The sequence below is a fragment of the Pogona vitticeps genome, chromosome 1, assembly GCF_051106095.1.
Source record: "Pogona vitticeps strain Pit_001003342236 chromosome 1, PviZW2.1, whole genome shotgun sequence".
Classification (NCBI taxonomy): Eukaryota; Metazoa; Chordata; class Lepidosauria; order Squamata; family Agamidae; genus Pogona; species Pogona vitticeps.
The window spans coordinates 46,417,392-46,433,172 of record NC_135783.1 but is presented as its reverse complement, the minus strand read 5'-3'; the positions used below and the strand labels follow the sequence as shown (position 1 = coordinate 46,433,172).

Below are 15,781 nucleotides of genomic sequence, written 5' to 3'. Positions count from 1 at the left end.
AAAGCAAAAGGCATGTACCATGAGTGAACACTTTTGTTTCCTTTAACCAAGAAACCTCCAGACCGATCATATTTTCTTTTCTAAGACAAGGGAAGAGACTGGACAGATCTCTCCCTGCTTTTCTCATCACCAGAAAGAGAACAATCAAATGCCAGACCCCTTCAATATTGGTCCCTGCCTTTGTATGTTATTTCAGGCCTTAATATTTTAGCTCTGGAAAATATCTGTGCCTTGAATCTTTATTTGAACAAGAAGACTTGGGTTACATAGTGAGGCCCTGGCATCGAATTCCTGACATTTGGATTAAAGAGATGTTGTGAGGCTTCTTTCTGCAGCTCCTGCTCTGGCACATCATACTGGTGTGTGGAAGGGTATGTTTATGCATTGACCTGTTTGGACTATGCTTGAATTATTGTGGCTGTTGCTTTTGCCACTGTCTAATTTTTTAAAAAAAATTTGCAAAGCGAATTGCTTTTGCAGTAGTCGTTTAAAACTAAGAGAGTGGCACACATACATTTTGGAACAAATGAAATATGGGACTAAATATTCGAGTCAAATTTCATTCCTTTCTTCCTAAAGCAAATGTAATGAAGGACAAATGGGTTACTGTCTTATAATAGGCATGAGTATATCCCAGTACCCATTTGTCACTAATCTGGACATGATGGGATGTGGGCAGCAAAAGCAGATTCTGGCAATAAATTCTTTTATTTATCCACAATGTCCTAAATGGGGGGGGGGGGCTCTATGGGAAGGGTACTTCAGATGAGATAATGGGGCAGATTACATCAAGGGATGTTCCATGGTACCATTCGCTCTCCAGCTGGTTTCACTGGCGATAGCTTTGTTGGCCCAGTGATTTCCTCAGTTGAGGAGGACAAAACATAGGGTAAGCCCCTATAAGGAATTGTAGTTTCAAGAAGAACTCCTTTTGTGGCTCAATGAAGAACTGTTTCCCTAAATCCAGGTTGCAGAATCCTTACTGGGCAAGGACAATCCCCTCAAAGCTATCCATTGTAAGAAGACACTGGGGCCCCTGATCCTGACACCATCAACTAAGTGGTCAGTTTAATGAGGACAGGTTTGCTTGTGCATATGCGGCATGGATGAAGCACCAACAGAACTATGGAGACTTGCTGAGCCCTTCTTGAGCCAGAGAGCTCAGCTCAGTGGAAGCTCTGCTTCAACAGCATCTGCCATGCCTGGGAAGGCATGGTGCATGCACATGTTGTTAGTTCAGCAGGCATCCCATTCACTGTTGCTGCAAGAACTCGCACACTAAAAAGTCTACTGGCTAACAAAGTCATGCCATTGGTGTTCTCCAACTTGATCCCATGCCGCAACGACGCTAATTGCATAGTAGTTGCCACTGTTTCACCCCTTATTAATTAATTAATTAATTAATTAATTAATTAATTAATTAATTAATTAATTCATTCATTCATTCATTCATTCATTCATTCATTCATTCATTCATTCATTTTTACTCCGCCTTTTTCTTTAAAAGAACCCAAGGCAGCTCAGAATGCAGTCATGGTCATATTTATACAATAAAAACAAGAGTTCTAAAGAACAGTTATGCAGTTACCAGAATGAGCAAAATGGGAGAGAAGGCACAAAATCTTAAATGCAAGTCTTGAAGGAAACATGATTTCAGTGAATAAATAATAAAAACAAATTATACACTTTATATCTGAAATCAATGTTGCTCAGAGCTTGGCCACATTACTTCATCTCAAATCCCCTACTTATTATGACCACTGGCTGAGATATTCTGGGAGCTATTGTTTAAAAGAGCCTTACAAATTTTCCAAGATCTGCAAGTAAAATGTATTTCGATGGGCTCCTCCTCCCATTGCACATTCTTATTAGAAACAGAAATGGAATTTGGGATTCCTGTTGATATGGTCTACATTTTCATATTGCACTCAGGGCTACTACTCCAGGGAGAAGGCCATCTCTCCACCACCCTGTGCTCTATAGAATCACAGCTGTTCCCTGCCATTTCTCTGGAGAGCCAAGCTTCTTGATCAAAGCTTGTCAGGCAAACTCTAAAGCAGCATTTCCCATTTCATGCCTCATTAGGCCTGTGGTCACCTCTCACCATGTATATACACTGTGCCACTCAGTCTTCCCCCTTTATGAGATGATGGATGACTCTTTCCATGCTTCCCTATAGACTTCTGACACTCACTAATGGCTGTTTTTTTTTTTTTTTTTTTTGAGAGGAAGTCCCATTAAAGGAGAGGTAGACTGGAGTGACTAGGAAAAAGAAAATGGGTCTTTTGTAAATACAGAGAGCAGAACATTGAGGAACCTCACTGATGCCACTATGTCTAACTTTAGGCTTCAGTGTTCCCTTACATCGGCCAAGTGAGGTCCTTTAGTGCTCCAGATAGACTTAACTGCTGCGTTCTGCTCATCACATTAATTACTTACAATACATCTGAAGCAGCATACGTTTGTTAATATCTATTTTTAGTAAGCATTTTAAGGACATTGGGAGGGGGGTAATTAATGTTTGACATTGTCTTGGCAATTAAAGATGACACGCAACTCACACAACTCCGTGTGTGCGCACTTATATGTGTGTGAGTGTAGGTCCAGTGTCAGCAATGGGTTGTGTTGAGGTGGTGTGTCCACTGTAGTTATGCGTGACTCCCCTCTTCATACATTCCTAGAAAGGCAAGCAGGAGGAAAGAGCAGTGGCTCTATTGTCCTCAAGATACCAGAGATGTGGCCTTCAGATTAAATGTGCCCATAGTGCCAAATGTAAGCAAGGCAGGGAATAAATGATCTACACACACATACCCCAGGCAGTTTATGACTAGATTACTGGAATGGATTACCTGAAATTTTGAAGTGAGGCAGCTATGATAGCTACCCTTGACAATTCTGCCTAGATGTCGTTGGGCTACAGTTCCCACCAACTAGGGGTTGATGGGAACTGCTGGCGAACGAGAAGCAGAAGTTCAGTTTTTCTCAATTCCTCATTTACAGTCTTCACTAGATTGTTAAACTTCTCCACTGCTACTGCAGGATTGCAAGTGTTTCTGCTGTGGAAATAGAGCCCACATGTTTGAGGAGAGAAACCACTCAAGAACTGAGGAGGGCACGTAGAAGATTTTTGTGGGCTTATTTGAGCATGAGACAGAATGCTGGGGTGAGGGTCCAAGAAAGAATGTGGCTTGAATGAGCAGAGAGGACAAGTGTATAAATTGGGTTCAAGAAAAGTGTGAGTTAATATAATGTCTTCACATCAATGCTGTTCTGGGTAAGGCAGGTGGAAAGCGGAAATGGGCACAATGAGCAGCAGAAGCTCAGTTCTTCTTATATATATTGGAAGCCATTAAGGAAAATGAGATAACTCCCTCAGGAAGCAGCTGTTGGTAGACAATGGTGTCAGCTGTCCAACCATTACTTCTGAGCCCTCCTCTTTCTACATGCTGTGTGTGCACCATATGAACTAATTTTCTGCCCTCAGCTGCCATGAAAAGACTATCCTATCATCAGCAATGTGGGAGCAAAATTCAACTGCCGGTCCAGTTTGCTTCTGCGTGTGCAAAGTGTGGGTGACCATGTTGTCTTTTGCTTCAAGCAGCAAAGTGTCTTGAGTTGGTCTTGAGACTGAGATGTGCAATATGGTTGAAGCAGAAGGCGCAACTGTGGCCAGATGGCGGAATGATTTTCATTCCTTTTGACAAAGCCTCAGAGTATGAAGTGCGAGCACATTCTTCTCTCTGCCTGGTCATGTGTGAGAAAGAAACACAAAAGTGCAAGTGGAGATGGTGAAAGGAGAACTGCCTCAACCGAGCCCTTATCCCTAGCATGTGCTTGCCATCATTAACTGCTTCTTCCCTCACTCCTGTCAAGCACTATCGGGCAAAGATTTCACAGTTAGTGTGACATGCCAGTCCCTTTTTTTATTTCACTAGGCAGTGCCTTGAAGAGTATATTTGGGGTGGATATTGAGGAAGCAGAAATGACTGAGATCTGGTATCCCACTTCTGCTCATAAAGGGCTCTGTGCACATGCCACATATATAAATCTTCCCTTTTTTCAGCAGATCAGTTTACTCTGACTTTGCAACTCCCAGTGCTCTCTCATGGCTCATAAATCTTCCCCATGTCTTCCAGTCACTTAGTTTTCCTCTCTTGGGCTTGTTAAGAAAAAAAAAAAAGAGTCAAGAGTGTTTGAAATGTAGGTTGGTTTCATTTTCAGAAATTTTTTTCCCCGCCCCTGCCCCTCAACTCACTGCCTTTGGCCTTGCCACATTTTCTTTCTTTAAATTGACTTCAGAAGATCCTGAAGAGTATTTGGGGTCTGGGGAAACCAAAAAAGAACAGCTTGCTTTGGCATTTGCTGGATGTGTGGTCCTTAAATGACTCGCTTACGCAAGCAGTTGAGCCAATATAGTACAGCAGTTCTCGTCATTCAGGTCTAAGAATTGCCTCCACCCATAACAATCTGCTTAGCTCGTAAGAACCATCTATAAGGGCCAAATGTTTTGCCCTCCTGTTACTGGCTCTACTGCAGTGGGCATGAAGAACAGGGCCTTTTCTGTGGTTACACTAAGGCAGCTGAACAGACTGCTGAAGATTGTGAGTTTGATATATTCGCGAAGGCTTTCACGGCCGGGATCTAATGGTTGTTGTGGGTTTTTCGGGTTCTTTGGCCATGTTCTGAAGGTTGTTCTTCCTAAAGTTTTGCCAGTCTCTGTGGCCGGCATCTTCAGAGGACAGCACTCTGTGCTCTGGTGTAGTTGACTTGGGAGTGGAGTATTTATGGCTTTGAGATAGGCTTTTGTCTTTTTCTGTAGATGGGTGATTAATGTGCATTGTTGTGGGTGTATTGTTGTGCTAAGGAGAAGAGATTATCTGTTCCTGTGGTTGATGGGTGTCATTAGCTGGTCTTTTGTGTGTAGTGATCCCCTATCCTTGTGGCTGGGTAGAGTTCGTTGACCTTTTGCATGCTGTATTTTTGAGAGCTGGGAGCCAAGTTTTGTTGAGCTTCATACTTTCCTCTTTTTTGTTGAAACTGTGCTGGTGCTTGTGGATTTCAGTGGCTTCCCTGTGCAGTCTGACGTAATGATTGCTGGTGTTGTCCAGTATTTCAGTATTTTAAAATAGAATTTCATGTCCAGTTTGTTTCAGGGCATGTTCAGCTACTGCAGATTTTTCTGGTTGTTTTAGTCTGCAGTGTCTCTCATGTTCTTTGATTCTGGTGTGGATGCTTTGTTTTGTGGTTCCAACTGTGAGTTTGATTTCCCCGTGCTCATTTTTATGTGGATAGCTAATACTTATTGGCCCAAACCCTGTTGTGTAGAATAGTAAATCACACTAGTATAGGCCCATTGAATCAAAAGGTAAGTCAACTCCTCCATGAGCTCCATTGATTCAAATGGGCTTGCTCTAGCTAAGTTACAATTAGAGTAGGCCTATTTGAATCACTGGAACTTATGGAACAGTTAACTCACCAAATCCTCATTGATTTAGTGGGCTTACTTTAGTGAAATTTGCTACATGAAACAATAGGATTTTGGCCACTGTTTTCAGCAGCTGTTTAATGGCTTTTTTTGTTTAATTGGCATATTGATTATGCTGTTTTATACTGACTGTAACAATGACCTGCAACAAAATGTTCCAGTATGGAGTCAATTATGTGTTAAAAATTAGAAAAATATATATTTTAATTTAAATTGGATTTTTAGAATTCAAATCGGATTTTTTCATAATTAATGCAAAGCTTATTAATTCTTGCTCAGTGTAGCAAGTAGCAACTAGAGTAAGCTCACAGAATCAGTGGGGATTTGGTGAGCCAACTCCTTTGTCAGTACCACTGATGCAATGGGCCTACTCCAGTTGCAACTTACTATGCTAAGCAACAGGATTCTCTTTTAAAAAAAATAAATTAAGAAGGGGCCATCTGTTCTTTCAGTCCGGCTTCAATTTTATGTCGTTCTACAGGCTTCTATATAGTTAGACTGATCTAGAGCTCAGTCTAGCAGATAAGAGAAACATTTGTATTCCTTAAAATCAGGTTTGTGTTACATGAGACATGCATGTTAATGACAATATACGGAAATGGCTGAAACTGTTTCTGGATTTTATCTCTATGAGTCTCTGCTTGGATTTTTGTACACACACCAGTCTGGTGAGGTGGCATGCCGACAAGAGACTTCTGCTTGTTATGTTATTTGCATTCTGCAGGCATAACTATGCAATAGCATTTTGGCCAAGGAGAAACAAAAGCAATCTCCAGGATTGCTTTCAGTAGTTTCCTTGAATAATGCAGAATTTTTTAGACCAGTAATTCTAGCTATTGTCCCTCTGCAACTTTGACTAGACAAGGAAAGCCCTTCTTTCTCTGAAACTAAATGCACGCTTTGGCATGGAACAGAGATTTAATCGTACGATTCCTTTCCCTAAACAGTATCATCCTGAGGGCTATACCCTTATGAGAGTAGGTGGATTATGATTGGGAACAGGGGCTGACCTCTGTATCATCTCAGAAACTGTTTCTAGGAAAGGAATGACTCTCAGCAGCTGAGTGTGGGAGATGTACAGCCCACTCTGGTGGGGCTCTACCCCTGGCGGGTTGAGATTCAAATATAGTGACAACAGTGGTATGGGCTATATCAAGGGAGGAGGCAGTGAAAGAGGGAGAGAAGGGTCCAGAACCTTTAACAATCATGGGTGGGGGTTATAAAGGGGTGTGTGTGGATCCCAGCTTGGGGAGAAGAATGTGGCCTGTGATAAGGAGAGCATAGTGGAGATAGAGAAGTGGAGTGATTCCTAGAACTGAGCTGTCAACCCCAGACATCTTGCAGAGCCCTCCTATTTTTGGTTACACTACCTTTGACCACCTTTGTCCTACCCCAGAACCTGGGACCCATTGGTTCAGCAGAGCATGAGGACACAGGGTATTGGAACTGCCAGATGAGGAGCCTGCTATTGGTCCCCCAGAGAAATCACCTTCAATGCCTGCTCCAACCCTGATTTCAATCGCAAAGCCAGCTATACTGCTGATAGGCAACACGAAGCGGCTGGAGCCTAAGGTGAAGCCTAAGGGTGCAACAGGAACAGAAAAAGGGGATGTAATGACTGCGTTGCCCTGCTAGGAGATGAAGAACTGGCCCACTTCAAAGACCACCCAGGGCCCATCCTGGCACTGAGAAACAGGGCGAATAGACCACCTGGCTGAATATGAAGAACTGAAGGAGGACAAAGGTATTTAATTGCCTAATAAAGTTGATGGTTGATAGCAGAGGCTGGTCTCTGGTATTCTGAGGACAAAAATGAGAGACCTTTTTGCTGTCTCCTTGCCCATATTATTTTCACAAGTTTCCTCAGTTTTCTTGTTCAGTGCACACTTTCAGACAGTGAATAGAGGAGAGCTGGAGGTATAGTGAGTTTGGGCAAGGAGATTGTGCCAAATATGAATCTCTCTCTCTCTCCCCCAGATTATAGGAAACCAGAAGGCATAATTAAATTGATACTTTTTGAGTAGAGATTTAAATAGTCATGTAAATAATCTGATTTAATCCAAATCCACCTTGATTCTGGTTAGTCAGCCTTTTCTCTCCCTGCATTTGGTCAGTCTTCTGTGACCACTAAGTATGCCCAGACCTTCTTGGGGTCTTTGTAGAAGGGTTATCTTTTGCATGAGGTTTTCTGTTTCTGTAAACCTGGGATTCCCAAAGCCAGGGAATAATCTCTTGTATGTGGATGGCATGGCTCTTGCTACTAAGGACTCCTCAGAGGATAGGTTTGCTATATAGGATGGGTTTTATATGTGTTTTATGCAATAATTTTATGAAATATTGTTTAATCAGCTTGTTGCCTTGAATATATACGTTCACAGGATGCACAGAAATAAATATACAGCCTAGTAGGAGGAACTAGAGTTAAAGCACTAGACGTGTTTGTCCACACATGATTTTATTACTATGTGCAGGTTCATGTCTTTTCGTTTCCTACTTGTGACATGATTAGAAAAACTTTGTTCTTTAGTTGTTAAGTCATGTCTGACTCTTCATGACCCCATGGATGAGAGACACCAGGCCCTCCTGTCTTCCACTGCCTCCCAGAGTTGGGTCAAATTCATGTTGGTCGCTTCGATGACACTGTCCACCCATCTCCTCTTCTGTCGTCGCCTTCTCCTCTTGCCTTCACTCTTTCACAACATCAGGGTCTTTTCCAGGGAGTCTTCTCTTCTCCTGAGATGGCCAAAGTATTGGCGCCTCAGCTTCAGGATCTGTCCTTGCAGTTAGCACTCAGGGTTGGTTTCCTTCAAAATGGATAAGTTTGTTCTCCTTGCAGTCCAGGGGACTCTCAAGAGCCTCCTCCAGCACCACAATTCAAAAGCATCAATTCTTTGGTGGTCAGCCTTCTTTATGGTCCAGCTCTCACTTCCATACATCACTAGTGGAAAAACCATAGTTTTGACTATGCAGGCCTTTGTCAGCAAGGTGATGTCTCTGCTTTTTAAGATGCTGTCAAGGTTTGTCATCACTTTCCTCCCAAGAAGCAGGCGTCTTTTAATTTCGTGGCTGCTGTCAGCATCTGCAGTGATCATGGAGCTCAAGAATATAAAATCTGTCACTGCCTCAATATCTTCCCCTTCTATTTGTCAGGAGGTGATGGGGCCAGTGGCCATGATCTTAGTTTTTTTGATGTTGAGCTTCAAACCATTTTTTGCACTCTCCTCTTTCACCTTTAATTCCTCGTCCCTTTCTGCCATCAGAGTGGTATCATCTGCATATCTGAAGTTTTTGATATTTCTTCTGGCAATCTTAATTCCGGTTTGGGATTCCTCCAGTCCAGCCTTTCGCATGATGTATTCTGCATATAAGTTAACTAAGCAGGGAGACAATATGCAGCCTTGTCATACTCCTTTCCCAATTTTGGACCAATCGGTTGTTCCATATCCAGTTCTAACTATTGCTTCCTGTCCCACATATAGATTTCTCAGGAGATAGATAAGGTGGTCAGGCAATCCCATTTCTTTAAGGGCTTGCCATAGTTTGCTATGGTCCACACAGTCAAAGGCTTTTGCGTAGTCAATGAAGCAGAAGCAAATATTTTTCTGGGTACTCTCTGGCTTTCTCTATGATCCAGCGCATGTTAGCAATTTGGTCTCTAGTTCCTCTGCCCTTTTGGAATCCAGCTTGTACTTCTGGGAGTTCTCGGTCCACATACTGCTGAAGCCTGCCTTAGAGGATTTTGAGCATAACCTTGCTAGCATGTGAAATGAGTGCAATTGGACAGTAGCTGGTGCATTCTTTGGCCCTGCCTTTTTTGGGATTGGGATGTAGACTGATTTTTTCCAATTATCTGGCCACTGCTGAGTTTTCCAAACTTGCTGGCATATTGAGTATAGCACCTTAACAGTGTCATCTTTTAAGATTTTAAATAGTTCAATTGGAATGCCATCACCTCCACTGGCCTTGTTGTGAGCCATGCTTTCTAATCCCCACTTGATTTCCCTCTTCTTGGATGTCTTCTTCTATTAGGTCCCTACCATTTTTGTCCTTTATCATGTCCATCTTTGCACAAAATGTCCCTTTAATATCTCCAATTTTCTTTAACAGATCTCTGGTTTTTTCCTTTCTATTATTTTCCTCTATTTCTTTGCACTGTTCATTTAAGAAGACCCTCTTGTCTCTCCTTGCTATTCTTTGGAAGTCTGCATTCAATTTTCTGTAACTTTCCCTATCTCCCTTCCATTTTGTTTGCCTTCTCTTCTTTGCTATTTCTAAGGCCTCGTTGGACAGCCACTTTGCTTTCTTGCATTTCCTTTTCTTTGGGATGGTTTTTGTTGCTGCCTCCTGTACAATGTTTCGATCGTCCATCCATAGTTCTTCATGCACTCTGTCCACCAAATCTAGTTCCTTAAATCTGTTCTTCACTTCCACTATGTACTCATAAGGGATTTGGTTTAGATTATACCTGACTAGCCCAGTGGTTTTTCCTACTTTCTTCAGTTTAAGCTTGAGTTTTGCTATAAGAAGCTGATGATCAGAGCCACAATCAGCTCCAGGTCTTTTTTTGTTTGTTTGTTTGATTGTGACTGTATAGAGCTTCTCCATCTTTGGCTGCAGGGAACATAATCAATCTGATTTCGGTATTGCCCATCTGATGATGTCCATGTGTAGAGTTGCCTCTTGTGTTGTTGGAAAAGAGTGTTTGTGACAACCAGCTTGTTCTCTTGACAAAACTCTATTAGCCTTTGCCCTGCTTCGTTTTGAACTCCAAGGCCAAACTTACCTATTGTTCCTTTTATCTCTTGACTCCCTACTTTAGCATTCCAATCCCCTATAATGAGAAGATCTTTCTTTGGTGTCAGTTCTAGAAGGTGTTATAAGTCTTCATAGAATTGGTCAATTTCAGCCTCTTCAGAATCGGTGGTTGGTGCATAAACTTGGATTACTGTGATGTTGAGAGGTCTGCCTTGGATTCATTTTGACATCATTCTATAATGTTTGAGATTGTATTCCATTACAGCTTTTCCCACTCTTTTGTTGACTATGAGGGCTACATCATTTCTTCTATTGGATTCTTGCCTACAATAGTAAATATGGTAATCGTCTGAAATGAATTCACCCATTCCCATCCATTTTAGTTCACTGATGCCCAGGATGTCGATGTTTATTCTTGCCATCTCCTGTTTGAACACACCCAGCTTACCTTCATAGATCTTACATTCCAGGGTCCTATGCAGTATTTTTCCTGCTCCAGGTGGATCGTGTTTAGTCGGAACTTTCCACTATGACTTGGGTGTCCCTGCACGGCACAGCCCATAGCTTCTCTGAATTACTCAAACCCCATCACCACAACAAGGCAGCATTCCGTGAAGGAGATTAGGCAAACTAATTATTGCTAATTTGAAGTATATAATTTCTGATATCACAGAATGTGCCCAACACTGAGTGGTTGCATGCGTTAGTTCTGATTCTATATTTAAACACATTTACTGTCCCAGCTTTGCTTTGTCCTTTTTAAATGTGTCAGTAAACCTGCTTCTACTTGCCTTCCTTCCGTAGATAACAGCAACTGAAGTAAGATAAACCAACCAAGAGAGGCTAATGGGACCAGCCTTATTTGTTTCACCTAGCAGTGGAGTGGGAAAGCCACGACTGAAGGGTTACATGGGCCCTTCATAGCTTTTCATGTCATCCCTGCCTCAATTTCAGCAGGTCTGGCAGGCAAAAAGGAGCGCCCTTCCTTCGTATCCTTTCCTAGCAGACTTATTGATTCTGCAGGGGTTACAGGATGTCACGAGATGACTCACCTAGTTTGTTCAGCTGAATATGATTCTCAGTTCTACTGTAAATTGTGGACATCCCCTGCACACCCTTGCACCTAGCTGATCCCCCCCCCCCAGTTCCTTCAGCAATTGAAAGATTACAATTACCAAAGGTTTCCAGGAGGAGGAAATGCAGCCTCATAATCCCAAGACCTTATCTGCCCACCAAGGTACTCATGGTAATAGGGAGGTCATGACCCAGCACAGGGTAGTAAGAACAGCAAGCTCCCTTCTTTCCTGGATGAAAGGTCAAGGAATGGATAGAATGAGGTGCTCCAGATGAATGCAATTTTAATGGCTGTTGGAATCAAAGGCAGCTAAAGTAAATGAAGGCTTCTGTACATGTGGTATCATTAAGAAACTAATGCATGAACCAACCTTTAGACACTATTGAGTACAGATGAAGGGTATAATAATGGTTCTTGAACAAAAAACACAGAAAATAAGAATCCAATCTGTCATAATAAATGTCAGTGGCTCATAGTTTTGGAAGAGATGAGCCCATATATTCTGCCAACTGCATTCAAACTATGCAATTTTGTTCAGCAGTAACTCTAGTTGCTTGTTAAGACTGCAAGGAGAAGTCATGCTCCAGAATTCCATTGTTATTTAAGATGCAATTGATGAGTATACTGGAATCACATAGTGGTGTGTGGACTCTGGGACTCCTAGTTGCAGGAAACCTGGGGACGCTTTCCCTCCGAGCTTTTGGAAAGGTCAATAATACATTTTTTCTACGTTTTTAATATTACTCTGCTCTTTGTTGATTGTTCTAGGGCACCAGTGTCCTTAGGAAGGGTTTCCTTCCCCCATACATTATCAACTGTTATTGTCTGAATTATTTGATTATTGGAGGAACAAAAATAAAAATAAAAACAAAGTAGATATATGTGTGTGTGAATAATTACATGTATGTTCATTGACGGGAACTGGTGTTTGGATGATGGGTCAAAGTATTTAAACATTTTGCTTTTAATCAGAGATGAGAAAAGACCATTGTTTGACTAGGACTTTCCAAATGCCCCAGCCTGTTTGACTGCTGTAGATGCTCAAGATGGCAGGAGTTGTGGTCCAACATACATACAAGGCGTCAACAGAAGGGTGCAGATTTGTATTTCTCTGGGGGCTTCTGGAGTTGTAGTCCAAATAGAGACATTGATACACCTTTAATGTCAAGACTCTAGCTATGGAAAGGGGGCAAGTTCTTTGTAGCTAGGAAAAGACGGCTTTATGAAACTCTTTGCCAGTTTCAGATTAATAGAAGGTGTCTTGAAATGGTTGGCTGTGTTCACTGTGAGAAAAGGACAGTAAGAGCTTGCCTACTGTCTAGCAGCAGTAACGTTGGCAGCTTGCAAGCAGGAGAACAAAGTGACGACTGATGGCAGGAGACATTAGCTCATAGTAACTGGTGAGCTAAAAAACAAGGAAAAAGTATTTTGAGCAAAGGCAACATTCTTGAGAGGAGAGTAACTCACTAACAGGTGTTTGCAGTGGCTTCCTTAGAGATTGCACAAGTCTGCCTCAGCAATACTTTTGGGTCTTTTATGACCCTGTCCCTTGAACCCAACTGAGCATTTTCAAACCAGCTTTTATAGATAATTGGACTAAAACCCCAGCTAGAAACAGAACTGAGACACGCCATGACACTTGCATGCTTACTCACTCACTCACACTCTTTTTTTAAATACTGCAGATTTATTTGAATGAAACAGTCCATGTTGCAGTTCTATAGGGAACATAATAATGGATGGAGTGGCTGGAGCGGAGAAAGATCGTAAAACATTTCACCCTGTTTCAAAGGTCCCTTGGGTGCCTTTGTATTTTGTGCTTTTATTTATTTTGTCAGTGTTAGAGCCTTGCTCATGAAATGGCTCCGGTCCCCTTGCCATATGTGATGATGATGACAGGAGATGCTTCATGAAGAGGTGAGGTGAAGATGAACCCCAAGGCAGATTCCTAGATGTTCTTCTCATCTCAGTGAGAAGAACAGAACCTGAAGGACTATCTCACTCAATCTGTTGACAAGGAGTCTCTCTGAAGCTATCCAAGTGTTCCATGAGCTCATTCATTATCTTTGCAGTGGTCTTGATAGTTCTGAAGCAGCAAGAGTGGTGTATTCCAGAATACCTGCTAGTGGTTGGGATTAAGTTAGTTCTCCCTCTAGCATTTTCCCCCCTTTTGCTGTAACACTAGGGACAGGATTTTGTTACAATTCCTCTTTGCCATCTCTGGTACAGACTGTTCCTATTGTGTCTTACTGATCTGGAAATGAAGTAGTTATGAACTGCAAACTCAAGCATATGAAATGTGGCCTGAAGGCAGGTCCCCTATTCCTCTTTCCCACAGATCTGAGGTGCCACTGCCAATTAAGTGAGGAAAGGCAGCTTCTTTCACCTAATATAACCCAGTAAGTAGAGTTTCTATTTGAGGAGCACCTTCTCATAGGGTTTTAAAAAACTTCTTTGCATATGGGCCCATCAGCTTAGCTGAAAACAAAACAGTTTGTTGCTAAACTGGAGTCCCTAACTAGGGTGCAGGGAAACTGTAATTCCCAGAGTTTCGTTTTTCTAATTTTCAGCCCCATGGGGTTGATCTGGATATTGAAGAACTGGTGCTGTGGGTGACCATGGCTTCCTTCTTTGCAGCGTGCATTTCTCCAAATATAAAACTGCCCAAACTGACATTAGGATAGGGTTGGGGAGAATACACAGAAAGATATACTATAGTATGTTACATCTTGTTTAACCCTGAGAATCTCAAAACAATGATATCCCTCTCAACCTGCCTAGCTAGGGGAACCTTAGAAATAAAACAATGCAGATATTATCATGGTAATTTCTAGGCATCTTTTCCAAAAGTTGAGTGGGAGCCAGTAAGAAAGATGCATCAAACGGAAGATGTAAGGTGCTCAAATATATTGCCACTCATCAGCATAGTGCCAGTTGTCATTTCTTCATCTCCACATAAGCATTCATACGTGTTTGGTTATCTCAGTGCAGCTACTGTATGGAATGTGCCAAAACAGCCAGCAGATTAGGACCCTCCAGTATGTGGTCACGCCCTTTCTCCCAGTCTTGCATGTCGATATGATAACCTTTGACAGCTCTAATTCAAATTCCCCCACTCTGTCCTCTAGCCCTTCTGTGGATCATGTATACTACAAGATCTGAAATATAGCTGCCCATAAGATTCTGGTGTCTAAAGAAAGGGTAGGAAATCAATTTTGGTTCCTCCTTGACTAGCCGGGCTGCATTGTTGCATTAGAACTCTCTGTTGGCCTCCTCTTGTGTCCTTCAACATGGGCTCAGTGTAGTACTGCCCTTGTATTATTCCATATTAGCAACACACAGATGCAAGACAGCAGGACAGACAGTACTCTTAGATCTTACTGTTCTTAGAGCTGGAAGAGACCCTACAGATTGAGTCTAGTCTCTGCCAAGGAGGCACAGCGGGAGAACTGAACTCCCAAACTCTCTGGCTCTGCAGCCAGATACCTATACTACTGAGGTATCCAGCAGTTCTTTAATTTTTTTAAAAACCAGATATCTAAACCATTGAGCTACAACGTGGTGTAACCAGTGTTCTTTGTATGTCCCATATGTGAGAAGTCATTCATTAATTTTATTTAACTGTGTTGTTATGTGCTGCCAGGTTATCTCTGACTTATGACAACCCTACGAAAGAGTGACTTCCAAAATCTCTTGTTATTAACAGCCAGTAGCAAAAAGACATGGCACACTCTGTTGGGGGGGGGGTCAGGCATGGCACTAACAGCCCACTGTGAGAAGAAGACTCCAGATCACCTCTTCCCTCCTGCTTTGTAATTTAAACAGGTTGTAGAGTAAAGTCACTGGTCCAGCCATCATTGCAAACAAACAATACAAAAACAAAAAACAAACAACCCCCCCCCCAAAAAAAAACCCCTCAGGAACTGATTCCCATACAAGATCACAGTACAATAAACTGGTAAAGGAGACTGAAAGAGCTGCTATCTTTGGAACTATTTTGAATGAATGGCACCTTTTCCACAGGTCAGCAGGATGCAACTTCAGGCAGATGTCTTAAGTGTCTAGTTCACTCTTCTGACACCTATTCTTAACTCTCCAGTATAAGTGTTGGTGTTGCCTAGGGTGAGCCATGACTTTAATTTTCCACAAGGCCCTTAAACATAGTAACCTTCTGGGACTTTTATTGGGAGCTATTACGTAATTCTTTGTGTCTGAAATGTTCAAATTGAGAGTATTGATTCCCTATTGAATACTGGCTTATTTTGATGAGGATAAATAAGGTTTGCATTTTTATACCCTGCCCCCCACTTCCTGAAGCAAAAAATAACTGTATGTTAGTGTCCACGATAGCTCAGGAAGAGGTTTATGGATTTGAATCAAATTGGCTCTGTAGATCTTTTTCTGTATTAGGAAGAACCAGGGAACCTCAAGCAGGAATGAGGCGAATTTGTGGTTGACTGTTTCTG

General features: G+C 42.0%; 1 protein-coding gene and 1 long non-coding RNA gene across 3 annotated transcripts in view; one reads left to right on the top strand and one right to left on the bottom strand.

Annotated features, from left to right (window-relative positions):
• Positions 1 to 15,781, bottom strand: part of MDGA1 (MAM domain containing glycosylphosphatidylinositol anchor 1) — a 379,759-nt gene that overhangs the window by 21,629 nt on the left and 342,349 nt on the right. The window lies entirely within an intron of this gene.
• The window catches only part of LOC110074683 (uncharacterized), a 28,319-nt gene continuing 12,538 nt past the window's right edge, over positions 1 to 15,781 (top strand). The window contains exon 1 of the long non-coding RNA XR_013540408.1: positions 1 to 15,781. This exon is cut by the window's right edge and continues 6,180 nt beyond it. This is a non-coding gene — a long non-coding RNA (uncharacterized LOC110074683).